General features: G+C 56.2%; 1 pseudogene; it reads left to right on the top strand.

Annotated features, from left to right (window-relative positions):
* Nucleotides 1-12,826: 12,826 nt before the first annotated feature.
* Nucleotides 12,827-16,532, top strand: LOC137466101 (uncharacterized; annotated as a pseudogene).
* Nucleotides 16,533-16,998: the final 466 nt, after the last annotated feature.

The following is a 16,998-nucleotide window of genomic DNA, read 5'->3' as shown; positions in this document are numbered from 1 at the left end:
TGGTCGCCAATTCCCTCAGTCTGGCTACGCGGGCACCTGCAAAAGAAAAGCCTCGGGAAGGCCACGGGCTGCCAAGTCCCGACGTCCTGCCACGAGGTCACCTGTAGGAATAACGCCTCGGGAAAGCTCCGGGTCAGACACAAACGAGCGCGCTGTGCGGGGGCTCCTCACGACACCGCTCTGTCCCGTCCTGTCCCGTCGCCTGCTCCGAGCACTGTGGCGTGCTCTTGTCACCGCCAGCTCCTATGTCCCCACGTGTCACAAAGGCAGGGCCCTTGGACACCCTGTCCCGTTCCATGCCATGGTGACCATGCTGCAGCGTGTCACAAAGGGCCCTTGCACACACTGTTGCCACCTGCTGTGGGGCCGCCCCCAGCCCACCCTAAGTGGCCAAGGTTGGAAGGAATCCCTGGCCCCAGGTGTCTAAGACAGCCCAACAGGATCTTTAGGAGCAGCTCAAACCATCAGCAAACCCTGCCCTGCTCTGCGGGATCAGGCCATTTAAGAATCCTCAATTCAGGAAGGCTTTACTTCTCATTGGGCCCCTGGAGTAGTTCCAAAATTTGCAAACTTCTGAAATTAATAGCCATTGCTGGGGAATGTGAATGATTTGGAAGTTTGTTCCCATCTAAAAGCAGCAACTCGTTTGCCTTAACACATTCCATTGAAAGTCACTCTGGAAACATAGCACTATACAGAGGCAAAAAGAAGACCATTCTTTGGTGTGCAAATGGTTTTCAATGAAGGGATGATAATATCATCATTCTCTTAAGGAATAAAAGCTCTCAAGGATTGAAAGTCCATTAAGTGTTACAAAAGTAGCCCAAACAAATGAGTAGATGGAAAAAGGGCTCATCCACCCCAGTAGAGATATCTAAGTCGCCAATAAAGTACAGCTCTCCCATCTTGTTCCCTGCAGGAGAATCAGGACCATGAACGGAAATAGTCACAGATATTCCTTCTGCCCTCCATAAGCAAAGCAGCGCTAAACCACAAATGCTGCCTTCAAGCTGATTCAAATTCCAGCCTAGACCTCTCACCTTCCAGCCACCTCTTTCCCCAACACGCTCCCCAACACTAACGCCCCGCAAACACCCGCAGAGAAGCCCTCAACAGCCCGCCAGGACCCCCAGCTGTCCCCGTCCCTCCTCAAAGCTTTCCCACCATCCAGCAGACCCCCTGGTTCCCTGCATGTGCCGTGGAATGGCACTCTGAAGGATCTTCTCCGAGGAATTCCCTGGCAGCAAGCTCAGGCTGCCAGGCCTATGGATCCTGGCTCATCCTTCCCACCGAGCCTTCCTGTGCACAGCTTTCCCATTGGCACATCTGCGCTCAGCTCGGACTTCTCCACTCAGCCAGGGCTGCTGGTAAAGGATTGAGAGCAGCCTGGCAAGCTCTTTTTCCAGCTCCCTCTGTACTCTTGGGGCAGGTAGAACATTCCACAGGAAAGCAACTGGTGCCACAGGGAGTGGGCGGCATCAGGCAGCTCTGGGGAGGCCCCTCAGGACTGCTGTACCCTGAGGGAACACTGTTGGCCATCCCCTGTGTGTATCTGCACAAGCTTAAAATCAGCTGCCTCAGCTGCCAGGGCCTCTCTTGGCCAGCATCCTGACGTGGATGCAGGACTGCTGCGAGGCACTGCTGGGACCCAGCGGGACAGGACCGGCTGTCTCGTGTCCACGTAGCACCCCTCACGCAGCCAGGGCCATCCCGAAAGCAGACAGACGCTCCCGTGTCAGCAGAGAGGAGCAAGGAGCACTGGGCTCCTCTCAGGGTACCTCAGCTGGGCTCGCTCCACAACACGCCCCCATTGTAAGGCCTGCTGATGCCCAGCTGCCAGAAATGCCCACCTTGTGCTCTCCAAGATGCACAGGGAGAGCCAATGAGCAGGACACTTTGGGAGGCAAACCTTCCAAGCCTTTCTGAGGCCAGGCACGCACCAAGATCAGCCAAGACTCTCCACGCTGCCTGGCCCACCCAGCCCAGCTCTGTGCTGGCCCTGGGCCACAGCAGCTCCCTCCAAGCAGGAGGCAAATGCATATTGCCAAGAGCTGAAACCCAGCTGTCTTGGTTTGGAAAGACAGGTGTCTGCTAAGGAAGGCAGCAACCTCCCCTGAAATGGAAAAATGTAGACCTCTTCCCTCTGAATTGTTCCAAGTTTGAAATTAAGGGGAGCTCCCAGGCAAAAATATGGGAGCAGGAATACCAGTTCTTTCTTAGGGAAGAAAATAACAGATAAAATACACAATGCAGTGAACTAAAACAGCACTGACAGAGTCAGAATACAACCTGACACCCTGGTGGACAGGGTGTTGGTAGCAGTCCAATTGGAATTGTGGCTGCAGTCCTCCCGGAGTGTCAGGTGTGGTTCTGTTGGAGAAGTGATCTTGTGGAAAAGGGTGCAGTCTTCCTCTGAAGAGGCAGTGGAAGAGGCAGCTGTTCCTCTGGGAAAATCCAGCGCAGAAATAGCTGTGCTCCTGGGCCAGAAGTTCAAGACCATACATGCAGGTAGGGATGCTTGGCTCCTCCCTCTGGGCGGAGCATCTCACAATGGCATGTTACAGTTCTTTTCAGTCTTGCAGTGGCCCACTATCAGCAGATGTCTTTCCGGAGGGAGGATTGATTGTGGAAGAGATAAGGAACAACTGCCCACTTCACACAAGACAACTGCCATACAGATGGCAAATAGAATACATCTTGCTTTTTTCGATCTGGGACAACAGCAGACAGGGAAGATGTGAAAAGGGTGTGTGTAAAAGCCTTTTCATTCACAGCTCCCACAGAGAGCTTTGGGGCTCACAGCGGGACAGAGACGGTTCTGCTCGCACCTCTGTCCAAAAGGGGGTAACACATCCTGCTGCAGGTGCTTGGCTTGGTCTCGGCAGGTCCAGGTGGATGCCAAACCTGCTCTTCACAGCCTTCTTCCTGCCCCTCTGCCAAGTGCAATGGGCCTTCAAGGACTGAAAGGAGCACAGAGAGCCAAAGGGGGATACTCGCACCTACCTCACTGGGAGCTCCCTGGGAAGCACTTTCCTTGAGAAGCAAGCCCCTTTCCTCCAAAGGCGTTTCCCCAAACGTGCAGCTTTTCTGGGGAACACCAACACACCCTCAAGAAACGCTGGCAAGGCTGAAAGACTTCAGGTCCTTTCAGGACAGGCACTCCAGCTCTAGCTCGTATTCCCCCAAGTGTGTTTCCAGGTGGAGGCTCAGACGTGCAGCCCCAGGCCTTCTACAAACACGGGCTGCTCGCTGCCTCTTTCTGCCGGATCGGTGCGTGTCTCACAAACGGGACGGGACCCTGACTGGTTGCAGACTTGTGATTTATTATCTGTCTGCATCATACAAGCAAAAAGCAAGAGGCACAGGAAAATGACAACATCCATGCAAACACAGATCACAGACAAGATGGCAGCCCATGCAAAGCCTTTTTATACCCATTCTTTGAACCAATAGCATAAAAGAAAAGGTGTAAAGTCATTATACTCTAAGCAATTAGAAAAGGACCCACGTGGGTTTAACATAAACAAAAAGGACTTCTATGAACCTCAAACAATACACAATAATTCGTTCTTTAAGATGGAAACTTGTTCTATCTTTGCAAAGCATATATCTAGGACTTTCCACATCTTGAGCTATCAATACGTTCTTGTTCTTTCTTGTTCCTTATGATAAATATCAATGTATTCACTTGGTTCTTAACTTCCTAGCTTTCTCAGAAGGTGTAGAAATTTCCCAGCCTTTCTCAGCTTTGGAAAGTGTCTTTTACCTTTTTATATTCCTACACCTCTTCAGCTGCCTCAACTCCTGCCTGCGCTCACGGCACCAAAACCAGGCTGTTCCCGGCCAGAGCCCAGAGCCCTGTTCCCACGGGACGCTCTTGCCAGCACCTTCCAGCACGCAGTGTTTTTCATGCCTGCTCCCAACAGGCTTTGGAAAGCAGAGTCCAACCTGGCTGCCTCTGCCACCAGCACACCCCAAACACAGGCGGAGGAAGAAGCAGCAGGGGCTGTTTTGCGGCCATGCCCAAGAGAAACTGGAAGGGTGCCCTCCCTGTGGGCTCACTTGGTTGGCTTTCTGACTGGCTCTGAGCCTAGGGCTGCCATTCCTCACTTGTGGGGACCAGAACCACACCCAGGATCCCGGCACTGCCTGACAGCGCTCCAGGCACTGGCACGGTCGCGCGTCCGAGTCTCGGGCACCGCGCTGCTGCTTCATTTGCCCTCAGGCACACCCAAAGCTCCCTGTTAAGCCCGGATGGTCGCTGGTTCTGCCCTCTTCCTCATCCTGTACAGGGATGGAGCACTGCTGTGCTTTCAGGAAGCTATTCTTGAAAATTTCCAGCATTCCAAGCTCCTTTGCCCTCTGTGGATGCTTGCCATGGAATCCCTCACAGCTGGGTTCAGAGCATACTCAGGTTGGCTCTTCCAAATTCCAGGGGCTCCAGGGTGCTCAGCAAGATCTGCAGCTCCACAGCCTTGTGGAATTTCAGCACAGGCACCTTTCCAGCCTGATCTGCCCTCGTTCCTCTGTGTGTGTGCACAAACCATGGCATGGAAAAGGACGGCAGCAGGGGCCTGTGTGCCCCAGGGCTCGGGATTTGCGTCGCTTCAGCTCCACAGAGATGGAGGCAAAGTGAAGAAGCCAAACTCTTTATTAATGGAAAATGAAACTAAGGGACGAGCTGGGAGGGGAAAAAAGGGAATGGGCAGGGCTGAGGGCTTGCATTATGGAGCTGTCAAAAGGAAAAGCGGAAGGAAAACACAGGAATGGGCATGATCTGAGGGCTGGTGAGATGGAGCTGTGAAAATGGAGGGAGAATGGAGGGGAAAAAGTGGATGGACAGTGTGTGAGGGCTGGAGGGAGGGAGCTATATCTACAGGCAGGGAGAGGGCTGAAGCCATGTGAGCTTCCCAGAGGCTCAGCTGTATCAATCATCAGCTGTGCCTGGAGCCCCAGTGGCAATGGGAGGTGGTGTCCTCTTCAGTGTCTCCTGGTGCTGCTCTTGGGGCACTGGTTCACCGGATCCAGAAAGCAACCCAATTTCTTCATCTTCTAGGCCTAACTGGGCTTGAATTTCAATGTCAGAGCAGGATGGGGTGGTATTATTCTTTGGAGACTGAAGGCCTGGAACAGAGAGCAAGAGAGCCATGGTCAGAGCCTGGATCTGCAGTGACCTGAGGAGACCGTTCTGCCACGGCCACCTCCCCCAACAATTGCCAAGGCCAAGAGAGAGGTGTTGGCAACAGGTCAGCAGCAAGCTGCTGGCCACAAATTCCACCCATGTCCCTGAAATCCCTGTGTGCTCTGCCCACGCCACCTCTCCTCCACACAGGGAGTGAAACCCGCCAGAGCTGGGGCAGAAATTCCCACTCCCTGCCCAAGCAATGCAGCTCTCCCCCCGCCAGCCCCCGCTGACAGCCCGCTGCCCTCACTCACCCTGACTGAGGGCATGGAGCTCTTCCTGCTGCCCCCTCATCATGGGAAAGCCGGCCATCTCTGAGAACAAAGAGTTCATCTTGGCCCCAGCGGCACAGCTCCCTGCCAGCGGCGCTGCCAGCCCTGTGGCCACACGCCCTGGTGGCCCGGCAGGGCTCAGCCCGGGCCCTTGCCGCACGCTGCCGCCCCAGGGCACGGCTGCCGGAGGGCGGCAGCAGCGCCGAGGCCAGGCGGGGCTCCACGGCGCCGGGCCCGGATGGCGCTGCCGGGGCAGCAGCCGCGGCTGGGGCCGAGCTGAGGCGGGGCAGGGAGGGAGCCCGGGCTCGTGGCTCACCCATGAACCTGACGGCCGCCTCTCGCAGGGGCTCCTGTGGGCTCTGCAGGTAGGGCAGGGCCCGGCGCAGGAGCTCGGCCACTCGGCTCCTGTCCTCTTCCAGCTGGAGAGAGCGGCAGGAGGGAAGGGTTGGCGCGGGCTCGGCCCCTGGGCCAGGCGCTCCCTGCGCCCTGCCCCGGCCTCCCCTGCCCGCACAGCCCTGAGGCCCGGCCAGCAGCCGCTGGCGCCGGGCTCTGGAGGGGGCAGAGGGCCGGCTGCTGCCCGAGGAGCCGCGGGGCCGCCCCGCAGCCCCGCTGGGCCGGGGCTCCATGGGCACCCGGCTGGGGCCCACGGGAGCCTGGAGAAGAGCCCGCGTGGCCTCTGGGTGCAGCACCGGGCAGGGGCACAGCTGCCAGCCCACACACCCAGCACCGCGCTCAGGGGGCTTCTCCAGGCTGAGCCTGGGGCTTCCAGGCCGTCCTTACCAGGACCTCAGCGAACTTCCACAGATTCCCCTTCTCCACCAGCTGCTCGAGATTCCTCCTCTCCAGGAACTTGGCCGCACAAAGCAGTGTTTCCCGAGAGGCCTGGAGAGCAGCAGAGACCCAGAGATGGCCACAAAGCCCATGGACCTGTGTCCCTGTGCCAAGGCCTGGAGGAGGCTGAAGCCCACCAGGCGCCAGGGCAGGAGGCAGCCGAGCCCCCTCCCAGCATCATAGGAATGCTCACCTTTGCCACGTGACAGTTCTCATCATGACAGTAGATTAAAAGTGCGTACAGGTTCCTGTTCACAATTGTCTTCAGGGGCTTTTTTCCCTCATCCACTACTGATTCCATCACTGTACGGAAGAGTTGAATGGAGAGCAACTGCACGTGGCTGTTGTCCTAGAGGAAAAGAAAAGACCTACACCAGCTACTCCAGGCCCACCTGGGCAATGGCCTGAAAATCCACAGGGCACAAAGTTTCTGGGAAGCACCCGATGCCTGCGGCTCAGGATGCAGAGCCTTACGTGGTCAAAGAGCAGAAGGAGTGCCTCAGCCAGCTTCGGAGCAGTGGTGCTGGATACCACGATGTGTTTGTGCTGGAGCATGTTCGTGAACACATGGAGGCTCATGCTGACCACCTCTCCATCTGCATCACCCAGCAGCCCCAGAAGGCTTTGAGATACATTGCGCATCCTACTGGCCTGTGTGGAACACAAGGCTGTGCTGGAAAGCCATGGACGGCTGCATGGCCAACACCGCCCTGGCTCTGCAGCCCCACCCTGCTGCTGCAGGGCCCGCAGGCCAAAGGCCTGTCCCAAAGCAGCGGGGCAGGTGAGGCAGGAGAGCTGGCAGCAGCTGCCTCAGCTCCTGAAGCCCTGCCAGCCCAAGGGGCTGCTTTGCCCAGCGCAGCTTCAGCCGCTGCCCCCTTCTCACCATCGAGGGATCCTTGCTGGGCACCACGAGGCCTCTGAGCGCCAGGCGACGCCTCTGACTGCATTCACCCTGAAGGTACCTTGACGTGATCCTCAGGACGCTGCCACCACATTTACTCAAGTCTAGGCGCTGGAGGACCTGAAAGGCACAGGGCAGTGACAGGGGACCCGGCCGGCAGGAGCCCAGAACCGCACAGGGCTGGGCCCAGGCAGCAGCACAGGGCGTGGGCACCGTCCTGGCAGCTGTGGCTACGAGAGGGCAGAGAGCTGGGAGGCAGCTCAGCGAGGCAGCGCTGGCCAACAGGCTCACCTCCACAAGGAATGCCAGGAAGGGAAGATCCCAACACGGGTCCTCCCTGCTGAGATGCCGAAGCATGTGGATTGTGATGCGAGAGCACAAAGGCATAAAAACGCAGAGCATCTCCCTGGCAGTGGGGAAAAAGGCACCAAAGCCCTGAGGTGGGGAGACCAAACCTCTCCCAGGACTGACTCACAGAGGTCTGGTCATTCCCCAGCATCCCTGGAGGGGATGTGGGCGCTTTGAGAAACAGTCCCTCCTGGGCACCCTCCTCTCTCAGCCTTTTCCATTCTTCTTGGCCGTCCTTTGGTGACGAGCCCCTCTGGCCCAGGACCACAGGGACTGTGTGGGGCACAGGGCACAAATGCTGGGGGCAGTGGGGAGAAGGGGGTCTCACCTGGCCAACAGACCCACGGCGTAGTGCTGGGAGTCAGCACACAGCAGCGTGTCCCAGCCACCCATGTGCTCCATAGCCTCCACCACATTGTCACACCACAGTCGGCCGAGCAGAGCCTTCATGACCTGCACGGCAAACCTGTGTGCAGAGAAAAGCCCAGGTCACACTGGGAGCACTGGCACTGGCCACAAGGGCACGGGAAGGACAGGAGGACTGGGACCTGTTGGGCTTGCTGGGAAGGCGGTGTTCCTCCTGGCATGCTCTCCAGAAGTTATCAACTTCCTCTGGTGGCATCTGCTGTGTGGTGATGACAACATGGAAGAGCAGTGCCACAAACAGGCGGGAGGAATAAAGGATCAATGCCTCGTGGCACTCAGGCACCTGGACAATCACCCAGATCACCAGAGTTGCCTGCAAGAGAAGCAGCCCAAGGCAGGGCTCAGTGCCGAGGTGTCCATGGGGCAGGGCCCAAGGGCAGACGCAGGGGAGCAGAAGGCCTGGTGCCCCCTGAGCCTGCCCCGAGCCCAGGTTTCAGCCCAGCGCCTGCGGCGTGGAGAGGATGGAGAGCTGCTGGAGAGGCGACCTGGGGGTGAGCAAAGGCCAGTTCCAGAAACTCACAGCCAGGGAAAAAATGTCCTCGTTGTCCCCATCAGAGGTGCACATTCTGGTCAGAGGCCAGTCCTCCATCACACAGAGCAGTGTTGACAGCACTTTCTCCACTGCTGGTCCCGATGAGCCTATGGCTCTCCACAGCACTGCAGCAGCTCTGTGGGATCAGAGCTCTGTGTCAGGGCCATGTCAGTCACAGCACCATGCCCTGTGCAGCTGTGGGGGCCCAGGTGACAGAGCCCTGGAGCCCTGAAGGGCAGGGAAGGAGCACTGGCAGCAGGCTCAGGAAACAGAGGGGCCCGAGGGTCCTGGGCCTCTCTGCCTGTCTGGCAGACCCCATGGGACAGGCTGTGCAGGGCCACGGGCCCTAAAGGCTGCTGAGCCCTGAGCTCTCCAGGCTCGTGGGCCCTGTACCTGTCACACGTTGGGGCACAGCGCAGGAGGGTCAGCACCACGTCAGCAGGGTGTTCTTCAGCCAGCCTCACAAGGTCAATTTGCAGCCTGGCATCCACAGAGACGTAGGTGACGAGACTCTGGTGGATGTTCTTCACCTTGGCTGGCACCTGGAGGAGGCATAGGGAAGACTTGGAGCACTGTTCAAGGGAGCAACTTCCCCAGCTTCCCCCAAGAAGTGCTTCCCTTCCCACCACACTGTGCTGGCCTCAAAGCCTGAGGGGGCCCAGAGACCCTGGCTTGAGGGGACACGCGATCCCGGCTGGCCTCCAGGTGTGGAGCCAGGCTGTTTACCTGCTGCTTGTGAGCAGAAACACTAGGTTCCTTGAAATAGTTGAATATGAGTTCCTGAATCAGAATGGGAGCAGGTGTGGTGTCAGTATTTGTAAGGCCCTGAGTCTCTTCATTGTCCCTGTTTGTGATGGCCACAACCTCAGTCATTGACGAGCTAAGAGCCTTTGCCCAGGTTTCAGTCGCTGAGGCGTCAGAGTCTTCTGAGCGCTCAGCCGAATCCGGGCTGACATCAGGCTCAGCCTGGAGCTCGGTCAGCCCCGAGTCAGGCTCGGCTGGGCCCTCAGCTGCTGTGCTGCCGGTCTTTCTACGCCGAATGCGCAGGAACTTCCGGAACATCTGCAGGAGAACAAAGGACAGGGAAGCCCGGAGTGTTCCATGGAGTGCTCCAAGCGTGGTGCTCGGCTGAGCAGTGACAGCAGGCCCAGCCCAGGTGGGGATGGCTGCTGGTACCTTCAGGCTTCTGCGGAAGCGGCCACGGCTGGGTTCCTGCTCTTGTGTCGGGTCCAGGGCTGCACCTGGCAAAGAGCGAGCGCAGCCAGAGCTGAGGGGCTGCGGGAGAGGCCGGAGAACACAGCCCAGCCCCGCGCTCCCCAAGCAGGGGCAGCCAGGGATGCCCCAGGGGATGGAGCACGGCCACTGCAGGGTGTCTGCCTGGCCCCTCTTCCATCCTGTCCATGGGCATGTCCCCAGGGGATGGGATGGGATGGGATGGGATGGGATGGGATGGGATGGGATGGGATGGGATGGGGCCAAGCTGGCTGCAGCCATCAGCCCTGTGGCCCAGCTCTGCAACTCACCATCCTGCGGTGGCTGGAACTGCTCCAGTTCTTCATGCTCTTGTGCTGGGGCAGCTCCAGGGTCTTCCTTTTTTTTCTTCCTGAACACTTTGAACACACTGAGAAATCTGTTTGCCATGCCAGAGTATGACCTTGAGGGCACCTTCAAGGAAGATGGCAGGGTGATGTTCTGAGTCAACAAGTTGTGTAGTTGTGCCTTGAAGGCACCTGAGACAGAGAAACCTCAGCAAGGCTGCAGGACAGCAAGTCCTGCACTCTGGTCTGGAGGGCTCCTGCCACAATGACAGGAGACTCCTCGTTAAGGATTGTGGTCGCCAATTCCCTCAGTCTGGCTACGCGGGCACCTGCAAAAGAAAAGCCTCGGGAAGGCCACGGGCTGCCAAGTCCCGACGTCCTGCCACGAGGTCACCTGTAGGAATAACGCCTCGGGAAAGCTCCGGGTCAGACACAAACGAGCGCGCTGTGCGGGGGCTCCTCACGACACCGCTCTGTCCCGTCCTGTCCCGTCGCCTGCTCCGAGCACTGTGGCGTGCTCTTGTCACCGCCAGCTCCTATGTCCCCACGTGTCACAAAGGCAGGGCCCTTGGACACCCTGTCCCGTTCCATGCCATGGTGACCATGCTGCAGCGTGTCACAAAGGGCCCTTGCACACACTGTTGCCACCTGCTGTGGGGCCGCCCCCAGCCCACCCTAAGTGGCCAAGGTTGGAAGGAATCCCTGGCCCCAGGTGTCTAAGACAGCCCAACAGGATCTTTAGGAGCAGCTCAAACCATCAGCAAACCCTGCCCTGCTCTGCGGGATCAGGCCATTTAAGAATCCTCAATTCAGGAAGGCTTTACTTCTCATTGGGCCCCTGGAGTAGTTCCAAAATTTGCAAACTTCTGAAATTAATAGCCATTGCTGGGGAATGTGAATGATTTGGAAGTTTGTTCCCATCTAAAAGCAGCAACTCGTTTGCCTTAACACATTCCATTGAAAGTCACTCTGGAAACATAGCACTATACAGAGGCAAAAAGAAGACCATTCTTTGGTGTGCAAATGGTTTTCAATGAAGGGATGATAATATCATCATTCTCTTAAGGAATAAAAGCTCTCAAGGATTGAAAGTCCATTAAGTGTTACAAAAGTAGCCCAAACAAATGAGTAGATGGAAAAAGGGCTCATCCACCCCAGTAGAGATATCTAAGTCGCCAATAAAGTACAGCTCTCCCATCTTGTTCCCTGCAGGAGAATCAGGACCATGAACGGAAATAGTCACAGATATTCCTTCTGCCCTCCATAAGCAAAGCAGCGCTAAACCACAAATGCTGCCTTCAAGCTGATTCAAATTCCAGCCTAGACCTCTCACCTTCCAGCCACCTCTTTCCCCAACACGCTCCCCAACACTAACGCCCCGCAAACACCCGCAGAGAAGCCCTCAACAGCCCGCCAGGACCCCCAGCTGTCCCCGTCCCTCCTCAAAGCTTTCCCACCATCCAGCAGACCCCCTGGTTCCCTGCATGTGCCGTGGAATGGCACTCTGAAGGATCTTCTCCGAGGAATTCCCTGGCAGCAAGCTCAGGCTGCCAGGCCTATGGATCCTGGCTCATCCTTCCCACCGAGCCTTCCTGTGCACAGCTTTCCCATTGGCACATCTGCGCTCAGCTCGGACTTCTCCACTCAGCCAGGGCTGCTGGTAAAGGATTGAGAGCAGCCTGGCAAGCTCTTTTTCCAGCTCCCTCTGTACTCTTGGGGCAGGTAGAACATTCCACAGGAAAGCAACTGGTGCCACAGGGAGTGGGCGGCATCAGGCAGCTCTGGGGAGGCCCCTCAGGACTGCTGTACCCTGAGGGAACACTGTTGGCCATCCCCTGTGTGTATCTGCACAAGCTTAAAATCAGCTGCCTCAGCTGCCAGGGCCTCTCTTGGCCAGCATCCTGACGTGGATGCAGGACTGCTGCGAGGCACTGCTGGGACCCAGCGGGACAGGACCGGCTGTCTCGTGTCCACGTAGCACCCCTCACGCAGCCAGGGCCATCCCGAAAGCAGACAGACGCTCCCGTGTCAGCAGAGAGGAGCAAGGAGCACTGGGCTCCTCTCAGGGTACCTCAGCTGGGCTCGCTCCACAACACGCCCCCATTGTAAGGCCTGCTGATGCCCAGCTGCCAGAAATGCCCACCTTGTGCTCTCCAAGATGCACAGGGAGAGCCAATGAGCAGGACACTTTGGGAGGCAAACCTTCCAAGCCTTTCTGAGGCCAGGCACGCACCAAGATCAGCCAAGACTCTCCACGCTGCCTGGCCCACCCAGCCCAGCTCTGTGCTGGCCCTGGGCCACAGCAGCTCCCTCCAAGCAGGAGGCAAATGCATATTGCCAAGAGCTGAAACCCAGCTGTCTTGGTTTGGAAAGACAGGTGTCTGCTAAGGAAGGCAGCAACCTCCCCTGAAATGGAAAAATGTAGACCTCTTCCCTCTGAATTGTTCCAAGTTTGAAATTAAGGGGAGCTCCCAGGCAAAAATATGGGAGCAGGAATACCAGTTCTTTCTTAGGGAAGAAAATAACAGATAAAATACACAATGCAGTGAACTAAAACAGCACTGACAGAGTCAGAATACAACCTGACACCCTGGTGGACAGGGTGTTGGTAGCAGTCCAATTGGAATTGTGGCTGCAGTCCTCCCGGAGTGTCAGGTGTGGTTCTGTTGGAGAAGTGATCTTGTGGAAAAGGGTGCAGTCTTCCTCTGAAGAGGCAGTGGAAGAGGCAGCTGTTCCTCTGGGAAAATCCAGCGCAGAAATAGCTGTGCTCCTGGGCACAGCTATTCAAGACCATACATGCAGGTAGGGATGCTTGGCTCCTCCCTCTGGGCGGAGCATCTCACAATGGCATGTTACAGTTCTTTTCAGTCTTGCAGTGGCCCACTATCAGCAGATGTCTTTCCGGAGGGAGGATTGATTGTGGAAGAGATAAGGAACAACTGCCCACTTCACACAAGACAACTGCCATACAGATGGCAAATAGAATACATCTTGCTTTTTTCGATCTGGGACAACAGCAGACAGGGAAGATGTGAAAAGGGTGTGTGTAAAGGCCTTTTAATTCACAGCTCCCACAGAGAGCTTTGGGGCTCACAGCGGGACAGAGACGGTTCTGCTCGCACCTCTGTCCAAAGGGGGGTAACACATCCTGCTGCAGGTGCTTGGCTTGGTCTCGGCAGGTCCAGGTGGATGCCAAACCTGCTCTTCACAGCCTTCTTCCTGCCCCTCTGCCAAGTGCAATGGGCCTTCAAGGACTGAAAGGAGCACAGAGAGCCAAAGGGGGATACTCGCACCTACCTCACTGGGAGCTCCCTGGGAAGCACTTTCCTTGAGAAGCAAGCCCCTTTCCTCCAAAGGCGTTTCCCCAAACGTGCAGCTTTTCTGGGGAACACCAACACACCCTCAAGAAACGCTGGCAAGGCTGAAAGACTTCAGGTCCTTTCAGGACAGGCACTCCAGCTCTAGCTCGTATTCCCCCAAGTGTGTTTCCAGGTGGAGGCTCAGACGTGCATCCCTAGGCCTTCTACAAACACGGGCTGCTCGCTGCCTCTTTCTGCCGGATCGGTCCGTGTCTCACAAACGGGACGGGACCCTGACTGGTTGCAGACTTGTGATTTATTATCTGTCTGCATCATACAAGCAAAAAGAAAGAGGCACAGGAAAATGACAACATCCATGCAAACACAGATCACAGACAAGATGGCAGCCCATGCAAAGCCTTTTTCTACACATTCTTTGAACCAACAGCATAAAAGAAAACGTGTAAAGTCATTATACTCTAAGCAATTAGAAAAGGACCCACGTGGGTTAAACATTGACAAAAGGACTTCTATGAACCTCAAACAATACACAATAATTCATTCTTTAAGGTGGAAACTTGTTCTATCTTTGCAAAGCATATATCTAGGACTTTCCACATCTTGAGCTATCAATACGTTCTTGTTCTTTCTTGTTCCTTATGATAAATATCAATGTATTCACTTGGTTCTTAACTTCCTAGCTTTCTCAGAAGGTGTAGAAATTTCCCAGCCTTTCTCAGCTTTGGAAAGTGTCTTTTACCTTTTTATATTCCTACACCTCTTCAGCTGTGGGGCCGCCCCCAGCCCACCCTTAGTGGCCAAGGTTGGAAGGAATCCCTGGCCCCAGGTGTCTAAGACAGCCCAACAGGATCTTTAGGAGCAGCTCAAACCATCAGCAAACCCTGCCCTGCTCTGCGGGATCAGGCCATTTAAGAATCCTCAGTTCAGGAAGGCTTTACTTCTCATTGGGCCACTGGAGTAGTTCCAAAATTTGCAAACTTCTGAAATGAATAGAGATTGCTGGGGAATGTGAATGATTTGGAAGTTTGTTCCCATCTAAAAGCAGCAACTCGTTTGCCTTAACACATTCCATTGAAAGTCACTCTGGAAACATAGCACTATACAGAGGCAAAAAGAAGACCATTCTTTGGTGTGCAAATGGTTTTCAATGAAGGGATGATAATATCGTCATTCTCTTAAGGAATAAAAGCTCTCAAGGAATGAAAGTCCATTAAGTGTTACAAAAGTAGCCCAAACAAATGAGTAGATGGAAAAAGGGCTCATCCTCCCCCAGTAGAGATACCTAAGTGGCCAATAAAGTACAGCTCTCCCATCTTGTTCCCTGCAGGAGAATCAGGACCATGAACAGAACTAGTTCACAGATATTTCTTCTGCCCTCCATAAGCAAAGCTGTGCTTAACCACAAATGCTGCCTTCAAGCTGACTCAGTTTCCAGCCTAGACCTCTCACCTTCCAGACAACTCCTTCCCCAACACGTCCCCCAACCCCAACCCCCTGCAAACACCCGCAGAGAAGCCCTCAACAGCCCTCAAACAGAGTAAGTTTGGACTGAACTTTTGCTTTCAGGCACTCAATGGATTTGTCATCACCGTGACTGGAGACGGCTACATCTTCTACATCTCCCCTTCCGTGCAGGACTACTTGGGCTTCCACCAGGTGAGCACCATGTTTTCCTGGCTGGAAACAGATGGATGCAGTCCTGGTGTGGGAAGGAGATGCAGATGGAGAGCAAAGTTTCCCAAAGGGCAGCAGCTCCTGTGTCAGGGGAAGGAGCTGGAGTTTGCCTGTTCTTTACACTCAATCCTGCACTTTTAGCACCCAGGAAGGGAAACCTTCTGCCGTGTCCTCTTCCCGACACCTCTGCCCGGCTGTCCAGGAGCAGACACTATTCTGTTTTGTCGTTCCAGTCGGATCTCATCCACCAGAGCGTGTACGAGCTGATCCGTGTGGGCGACAGGGCCGTCTTCCGCCACCAGCTGCAGAGGACCCCACTGCATGCTGCTGACAGTGAGTGCCAGGCTGATCCCTGCAGGGGTTCACTTGAGCAGCTCTGATCCGTGAGCTCAGGGTGTGCAGCACAGTTTGGAAAACTTCATTTTGCTTTTCCAGCTTTTCCCCCTGAGCAGCCGCTGCTTGCCAGACGCAGCGCCACGTCCAGCCCCCAGCACCTCCATGCTGAGAAGCAATCCTTGGTGGAGAGGAGCTTCACCTGCCGCTTCCGCTGCCTGCTGGATAACTCCTTGGGATTCTTGGTAATGCTGAGACACCCTTCTGCTCCTCCTGTGCCTGCAGGGTGTTCCCCCAGAGCCACTTGTGTCCCATAGGGGTGAGAGCACAGCAAGTCCCCACCAGCCTGTTTGCTTCACACCCACGTTTTCTAATCCCTGTAAGGCCTTGAATTTCCATGGGGGCCTGAAGTTCCTCCTTGGTCAGCAAAAGTCAGCAGCAGACAAGTCCCCAAAGTGCTTTCTTTGCCATTGCCACACTCCTCCTGCCTATCTGCATCCTGGAGCTCCGGACCAAAACACCCCCGTTGCACTCAAACACGTTGGTGACTGTGGCACAATGTCCTCCTCCAAGCAAACCCATTCAGTTGCCCATCGGGGGCTTCGCTGGCCATAGTTCCAAAAGAGCTGGGAGCTGCAGGAGCATACGTGGAGTCCCAGACTCTGCCAGGTGGCAGTCCTGAGAATTCCCCAGGGGCTTGGCTGTGGTGGCCACCCCCCTCCCAGTCTTTTCCTTGCCCTGCCCAGGGCTTGCATGAGTCCCTGTTCTCCGGGGATGGGAAGCTCTATGATGTGGAGGCTGCTCTCCCTGCACCCTTAGGAGGCAGGCAGCAGCCAGGGCATGGCGGCTTCCCCAAACAGCCCCTGGTAGCCCACGTAGAACCCAGCTTTTCCTGGGAGGGGGAGCAGGCAGTGCTCCGAGAGGACAAGGGGTTCTCACAGCTGTGGCTCCCACAGGCTGGGGCAGCTCCTCAGAGGAGCCATGGGCAGGGCCAGCGCAGCACAGCGGACTCCTGCTGAACTCCAGCATGGATCCCAGCACCCACCAGATGGACTGCATTGTGCTGTCCAAGTGCCAGTATGGAAACAGCCTTTTTGGCAGGAGAGCAACTTCCTGAGGGATGCTGCTAAAGAATCCCTTCCCCAGCAGCCAGGCTCTTTGCCTTGCCCTGCTGAGAACCACCCTGGAGCACCCTCCTCCTCACCGGGCTCGGCTTCAAGGTGCTCAGCAGCTCTCCCGTGAAGGTGGATGCAGGAGCACCCCTGTGCTCCGGGCAGGGTCCTGGCTGCCCATCAGTTCCCTTCTCAGCTGGGCAGCCCCTCTGAACCTGTGAGATCCAGCTCAAGGGGAGGTGCGAGGGCTGCAGGACCTGAGGGGTGCCCGGCTCCTGTGGAGGTCTGCCAGGAGTGCAGCCACACCATCCTTTGTGGGCAGCCTGGTTTGGGGCTCCATGTGAACCGGAGCCCTGTCTTGGAAAGCCACCAGCAGCCGTGAGCTCTTCTCATACCTGCCAGCTGTGCCCCGTGCCCCCTGGTCTCTCAGCATTTTGTCTTCCAATGCCGTCAGGCAGTCTGAGATGAAGTGGTTTGGACTTTTTGTTCCGTGAGAAGTCTTTCAGGGAGATGCAGCTGTGCCACTGGG

This window comes from Anomalospiza imberbis, unplaced genomic scaffold (genome assembly GCF_031753505.1).
Source record: "Anomalospiza imberbis isolate Cuckoo-Finch-1a 21T00152 unplaced genomic scaffold, ASM3175350v1 scaffold_137, whole genome shotgun sequence".
In the NCBI taxonomy this organism is placed as follows: Eukaryota; Metazoa; Chordata; class Aves; order Passeriformes; family Viduidae; genus Anomalospiza; species Anomalospiza imberbis.
This window is presented reverse-complemented; position numbering and strand designations above follow the sequence as displayed.